Source organism: Anas acuta, chromosome 1, assembly GCF_963932015.1.
Source record: "Anas acuta chromosome 1, bAnaAcu1.1, whole genome shotgun sequence".
NCBI lineage: Eukaryota > Metazoa > Chordata > Aves > Anseriformes > Anatidae > Anas > Anas acuta.
The window spans coordinates 122,494,521-122,501,575 of NC_088979.1; positions in this window are offsets into that span (position 1 = coordinate 122,494,521).

Below are 7,055 nucleotides of genomic sequence, written 5' to 3' on the forward strand. Positions count from 1 at the left end.
ACATACCCTAGAGAACTGCATTCCCTGTTAGTTCTACATTTCTGTCCTCCCCAGCATATTTTTATCTGTAATCTTACCTCCCATATCTTACAATTTAGAGTCATTATATTTAAGCAACATTATCTATATTTTTATCAAGTTCCTAAATTACAGGCAACATATGCAACCTTAGCTCCAGCTTCCCAGAGGTGTAAGTTGGAGTAATTGCAAACTATTTAGATAAGATGTAGACATTGACAGAAACAGAATATAATTTTGATGTCATTTTTCTCACCCAGTCAGAAAAGCTGTTTCTCTTACATGTTTACTATTTGAATCTTCAGGTGGAAAAAATAATAGGGAGATGGTGGGTGAGAAGAAATAAGAATGGTTTTATTTTTGTGAAAGCTCCTCAGTTTGTGGAGGACTATCGATTGCTACCTTGCAGCTGGGATGTAAATCCAACCATGTCAAATTCAGTCAGATACAAGTGATCACCTGTTTCACATGAGAACAGATGTAAAGCAGGACAAGATAGGGAATAAGATGCTGAATGCTTGGGGTACAGGCCTCTCATCAGCTTGTCAGGAAAGCTCAAGAGTTCACATTAATCTGAAAAAACATAGATCTTGCTGAGAAGAAGCTCTTCTTGATTGTCATTTCCAGTGACCACACTTTGATTTCACTGGTACTGCTGGCTGCATCGCCCAAACAATGCCTTTTAATTTATAATGTCTAAACCATTCAGACATAAACAAAGATCCCTCCCCCACCAAACATCCATTTGTCACGTCTCCAATGCTACAAGAGGGATGTTTTCTGGACATAAAACACACATGGCCTCAGTCACTCATCTACCATTTCTTTTGTAGCTCAAGGAAGCCACAGCGAGCTTTGCAACCCAGTTTCCAGTAGGGATCTGCCAGCTGGTGAGAGGCAGGTTTTCTGAAAGTTTGTTTTCCTTCTTCTGTCAGAGGATGTTGAAACATCACTTACTGAGAAAACTGAGAGGAAAATGTCATCATCTCAGTGGGCTAAATAGAACCATATTTTGTTCTCTGTCTGGATCAGTATTTTTTCAAAAGAGCAAATTTTTCCATTGATGACGCCCTTTATACAGAAGGAAGGAGACTGTTCAACACAGACACTTCTAGACATTAGGAGGCTACATGTGGCTAAAAGCTGAATATCAGCCTATTAAAACCAGAAGAGGTAAAACAAAGACTAAACTCCTGTAAACACAAGGCACTGATGATGTTTCCAGAGATCTTAAAGCCCAGAGGAACCACTACAATACTGTAGTCTAGGCTTTTCCATAAGATAGGCCAAGCAATTGCATTTGGTTGTTCCATCAACAGAACATCATCTTCTGATTTATCTTTAAATTACCTTTTAAAAATACATTCGCTTTTTGTTTCAAACATCTCAACTGATGGAGAGTTGCTTAGGTAAGTAGTTTCAATGGCTATTTTCATGGACAAGAATGTATATCATATTTATCTTACCCTGAAATTCTCATCCTTCAGTGTCAAGTCACTGGACTGCTTTTTGCATTTGTCTACCTTTTTCTGGAAAACTCTTCCCTGTTAAAAACTTGTAAGGATCATATCACATTGCAAAGAAGACTACATCACAGAATTTCATATGAAATATTATGGGGACACTTGAGGTTCCTTTCCAAACAGCTTTCTATAGATCTGTGGTGGACAGCACACCAGCTGAAGTCTTGCTGTAAAGGTGTAATGTCATTCTAAAAGGTTGGAGTATTTTTCTGAAAGATATCCAAAACATCAGACTGAAGTCTTCATAACCTAGAATCAGATCATAATGAATCAAATACAGTTTCCCTCAGCCCACATAACTGTCTGGCAGAGGACCTGGGTACAGGTATGACTAGCCTCTCTTAAAGGCGAAAAATGTTCATCTGGGAATACACGTGATAATGTGGTGGGTGGAAACGTAAATTCTGTCTGTTGGATGTGTAAATTGCATCCTTTTTCTAGGACTCTAGTGCTTTTCTGCTTTTCATTGGTTTATGGCTAATGGAATTTGATGAGTCTATTTACTGCTAAAACAGGCTGATTACACTTCTGTGAAATGATGGTGAAAAAGATGTCACTTATATTAGCTACAAAATCAAGGAAAAAGAACACCAAAAAAGTTTAAGATTTCTTAGTGCTGGGCCCACATGTGTTAGCCAAAACAATTACAGAGTCAGCAATAATATTGACAGCTAGTCCTCTTTGGAACAGAGACTTCTATACAGTTCATGATGTGTCTGACAGCCAGACCTGCACTAGGACAATCACATTTCAAATTTATGAACATTTCCTCTAGCAAAATGAGACTTCTATAGAAATATGTCAGCCTTGGTCTTTTTAGATAAGGTGTCAACCTCTAGATATATAGTGGAGATACTAAACCTTATGAGGGATTAGTTTAAATATTGAGCCACAACAACACCATCAATCTTTTAAAAACCAATAGGGAGCATACCTTGAGCTATATGTTCCATGGCAGGTTACAACTTTTTAATTTCAGTAATAAAGACACAAAAAATGCAGTGCTTGAAAACTCAGTCTGGTCAAATTGAGACTGGATGTGAAGCATGTGCATGCCTGTGAAGTTAGTTAACTACTGAAGCAACTAACTCAGGGACTTGGTGAATGCCTGTGGAGTTAGTTAACTACTGAAGCAACTAACTCAGGGACTTGGTGAATTTTCCAGTACTTGACTTTGTCAAGTCAAGCTTTAGAGAATATGGAAAGGGTGAGTATCAGAACTGGTGTAGAGAGAAATGTTTGGGGCACTCACTGTATAGAACAAATGAAAGGAAGGAAAGCATGGTATAAACAGCTATGTCCAGTGTGTTGGACATCCCTACAATGTGGGGGATTGTCCACACAGAGTTTATATTCTGTGATATAACTTGCCTGTGTCAGGTGGTTCCATCAGTATCTGATCTTGAAGAGCTGTGTGGGCTCAGAAGCACACAGCACCCACAGCCCTGATGCCTGACAATTATCCATGAGTTCTCACAGACTTGTCATCTGGGCCTCATTTTGCAGCAGAATTTCCACCCATGTTAAATACACACAGCTGAACTGGCATCTCCCAGCATATCACTCACGCACTACAGATGTGTGAAGGTCCTATTAAGTCCAATCAGAAAATGAAATGGGAACAGAAGGTGATCATGTGTAACCACCCTCAATGACATCTTCTATTGCAAACCCCTAATAATCAACAGTGGTGATACAATGCACTTCTAAAACAGAAGGAGTCCCCAGTATGTGTGGTCAGTCCTGAAAGCTTAATGTACTGACATGCAAATGGTGATGCTACCCCATCACATATCTCATCTCTAAATTATTTGCATGTTTTTATAAAGTGATTTTTTTTAGTCTGCAAAACATACATCTTCCTATCCCAGCACCCTGTAGGTAATTTAAAAATATTTAGAATAATAGGGATCTACACAAAAAATTGAAGCAAAATTGAGTGAGGAACCCTGAAACACCACTGTTGCTGCCCTCTCATCTGCTTTTGAAGGGTACTGAAACTCAGACTGACACAATGAGTAGATATTCCTCAACTCCCCTCCTGGAAAAATAATATGAACTCCATCTGAAAGGGGACTGGGAGGATATGTGTTAATGCTCAACAAATTTCCTCCTCATCTCTAATCTAAATCTCCCCTCTTTCAGTTTAAAACCATTCCTCCTTGTCCTGCAGGGCCTGCAGGTCAGTCTGTAGCAAGTCATAATATAAATCATAGAGATGAATCCTCTGTCTGTGGAGTTAAGGTAGCCAGTTAAGAAACTTTATCACAATGCTGTTAATTATAGAAGACCTAATGACTGTTTTGTGGACTTCCTTTCAATAGGGATATGCCAGGGAAGTGTTTGTCAGCCAGTCTTTTCAGTGTTCCAGTTGATTTGTCTGATAATAGATGCTAAAGTAGGAGAAAAATTACAGAATCATCTTTGGTCAATGCTGAATATGTTGATAATATTGCTTAGCACAGAGACTGCCAAGCTAAGAGGTTATTGGAAGAGTTGCAAAAAAACTGTAGGCCTCTAGAGAATTTAAGATCAAAGTCATAAAACAAAATACTTTGTTTTATTTTATTTTATTTATTTTATTTATTGCATTTTGTTTTGTTTTGTTTATTTATTTATTTTTCAGTGACATTAGTAGCCTGTGGTTGAGTTATAGTATAGCCTCTGTAAATCTTTTCAATCCTGATGCAAAGCTTTTTTATAATGGAAAATCCCTCATGTCTCTGAGTAGGTAATTTCAGTGTTTAATTAGAAATTCTTTCTAATTGAAATTTGTTACTCTCACACTGTCTTTTCTAGCTAAACTAAAAAGCTCTCAGCAGATATCCCTCCCCCACATAGGTATTAGTAGGTAAGTATCAAATGCCTTCTCAAGCGCCTTTTCAGTAAGCTGGTGGGTTTGTCTTCTTCCTTCCTCATTATACAGAAGATTTTCCTGACTTTACATAGTCATTAAACTGTTTTGTGAATCCCTTCCAGTTTCTACCATCTCTCATGAATGTGTACACCAGAACTAGTAATATTGCTCCAATCACAACAAACTTTTACTTTAGCATTAACTCTTATTTATATATTTTTTGTGCAGAAATTAAATTAGTAAGAAGAAAGACACAGCCTTGTATAGGCACCTCCAGGAAGCAATGCAGAAGAGTCTAAATTCCAGTGTTCAAAAGTGCCTCTTGGAAAGGCCATTCTCTTGTTACAGACGGTAGAGGGAACTTAGACCACCTTCCCTAACCTGATGTTTACCGTTGTAACTGGCCTCACAGAGAAAATTCCTTTGCCCATGTTGTCTCTATATGCCCATCTAAGCAGTGAGTGGACAGATTTTCTCAGGCAGATGATTCAGAGAGAAACAGATTTACTCTTTGGCCATGAACCAGGTTCCTGGTTCAAGAACTTTCCTGTCAGTTTTCCATGTGGGATATTACTCTGATTCATATTTGGTCTGGAGCAATAACTCAGTCCTTCCATACAGTAATTTTATGCTTTTCTAGTTTGTTTTCTTGGAAGATTTCAAAAATGTCATAAATATTCATTGATTTACATTCACAGCAATCCAAGGAAATAAATATGACCTTAATAAGATTATTCCGAGTCTTGTTTTAATGCTGCATGTTAAGTCAATTGCAGAGAGTGAAACAGAGCCAGTTTCTCATGCAAACTACTGAGTCCATTGTATCTCCATTTGATAGGAGAATTATTGCAATCCACAGTGAAAAGTATCTCCTTTATCTATGTAAGTAACCAACTGTGTTGCTTCATGGCTCCCTTGCTATACTCTACTGGAAAAGAACCTCTAAGTCTGTGACTGGGCCTGTTGGGATATACTTGAAGACAAGTTGTTGAATGTACCTCTCTTTTTGTTTCAGCAGTGGAGTATTTTCCTCTTAACACTTAAAAGAAAAAGGAAATGTGAGAATAACAGCCCCAAAAGCATAATGGAATATTTCTGGTTCGTGCATTCCTCATTTTGGAGCAGGTTCCCTTGGCTTGCAGAGAAAAGCTCCAAAAGGAGTGGGTTGGGAGTTGTTTTTCAGTGTGTTTGTCTAAGCTGTGGTCCTTCGTGCTATGGGAAACCTCTCAAGCAGTAAGAGTCTTTTTGCTCCCTTCCACATCCTTACTTATTCCTAGATCCCCTTCCCCCTCTTCACTTTCTTTCATGTGGATCAAGGCCTGGAAAATGACAAGCCTCTTGATTAATAGATACAGAAAGTCTTCTTATGTAATTTATTTGCTTTCTGCACCTGACTAGAATCACTAGGTTTATCTGGAAAGGAAAATATATCGTCCTTCCTGACTCCGAGTGGCAGCAGAGAGAGCTGAGCATGTGATATCAAGCTGCGCATGGAAAGCAAACAAAACGCCATTTCTGTATTTTGTAAGCATCTCAGGTCATAAAAGTGTCAGCACGCTATATTTCTTGCTGGGATCCTCTCTGTTTTATTATCTGAGCCCTTTCCATTGTGTTGAATGTGCAAGGAGAGTCTCCAAAGCAGGCAACATCTGTTTCCCTGTCATGTTTTTGATTATCAGCTCCGTATTCCTTGCAAGTCTCCTGCTCACATATTCCCATCAAACTCAATGGGGGCTTCAACAGCAAGGACACTTCCTTATCTCCCTTCCCCCAGACTCTCCATCCATCATTCTCACATGCTGACCCTCTAAATGCTCATGCAAGAGGCCTGTTCTTTACACTTGGGTAACACTCTCATGACCTCTTCAATTTGTTTTGTTTGTTTAAGTCTAATTGCTGTGAGTATACCTGCCTCCATCCTTAACAGGGGAGAAGGGAGAGGAAGGAGGTAGGTGAGACATCTGACTGGGTTTTGTTTTGGTACCTGTGGAGAACAGTTTTCTAATGTGGTTTTAGATTTGTTTCCCAGTTTTCTTCCCTGAAGGGGAAGTTTCTTCCCCTCTTTCTTAGCTCCCAATTGCTAAATCAATTTCTCTCTGCTTTGCCAAAAGATCTGTTTTACCATTTATGCAGGAATTTCAATTTGCAGATGGGGATTCTGCCAGTAAGAATCAATTAAAACAATTGTCTTTTGGCTATCATATTGCAGTTCTAGGATATCCGGCACTCTGAGATCTGGGAAAGCATAGGTAAGCTATGGGTTCTTTAACTGGTTGGTGTTCTACATTTATTTTCATGGAATATTTTTGTATACTTGTGCAGAATGTCAATGAGCAGCAGTGGAGTGATGCAACTGCTGTTGCAGTTGAGAAGCAGAAGTGGAAGTCTATACGTGTGAATTTCATTATTAATTAATTTATTTAAAGAGCAGTTTATTTATTTAATAAATAAATAAATAAATTTATTTATTAAAATAAATAAATTTATTTTAAAGAGCTACCCATCATTACAGGTGATTTACCCATCCACCCACAATAATGCCACATTTTGAATCCACATGGTAGAATTTTGCAGATTCAGACAAATACATTGCTGACATTCATACTGAGGCTCAAAGTCTGTGCATGAGAAATGTGAACACCTCTGCAGTTTCCCTA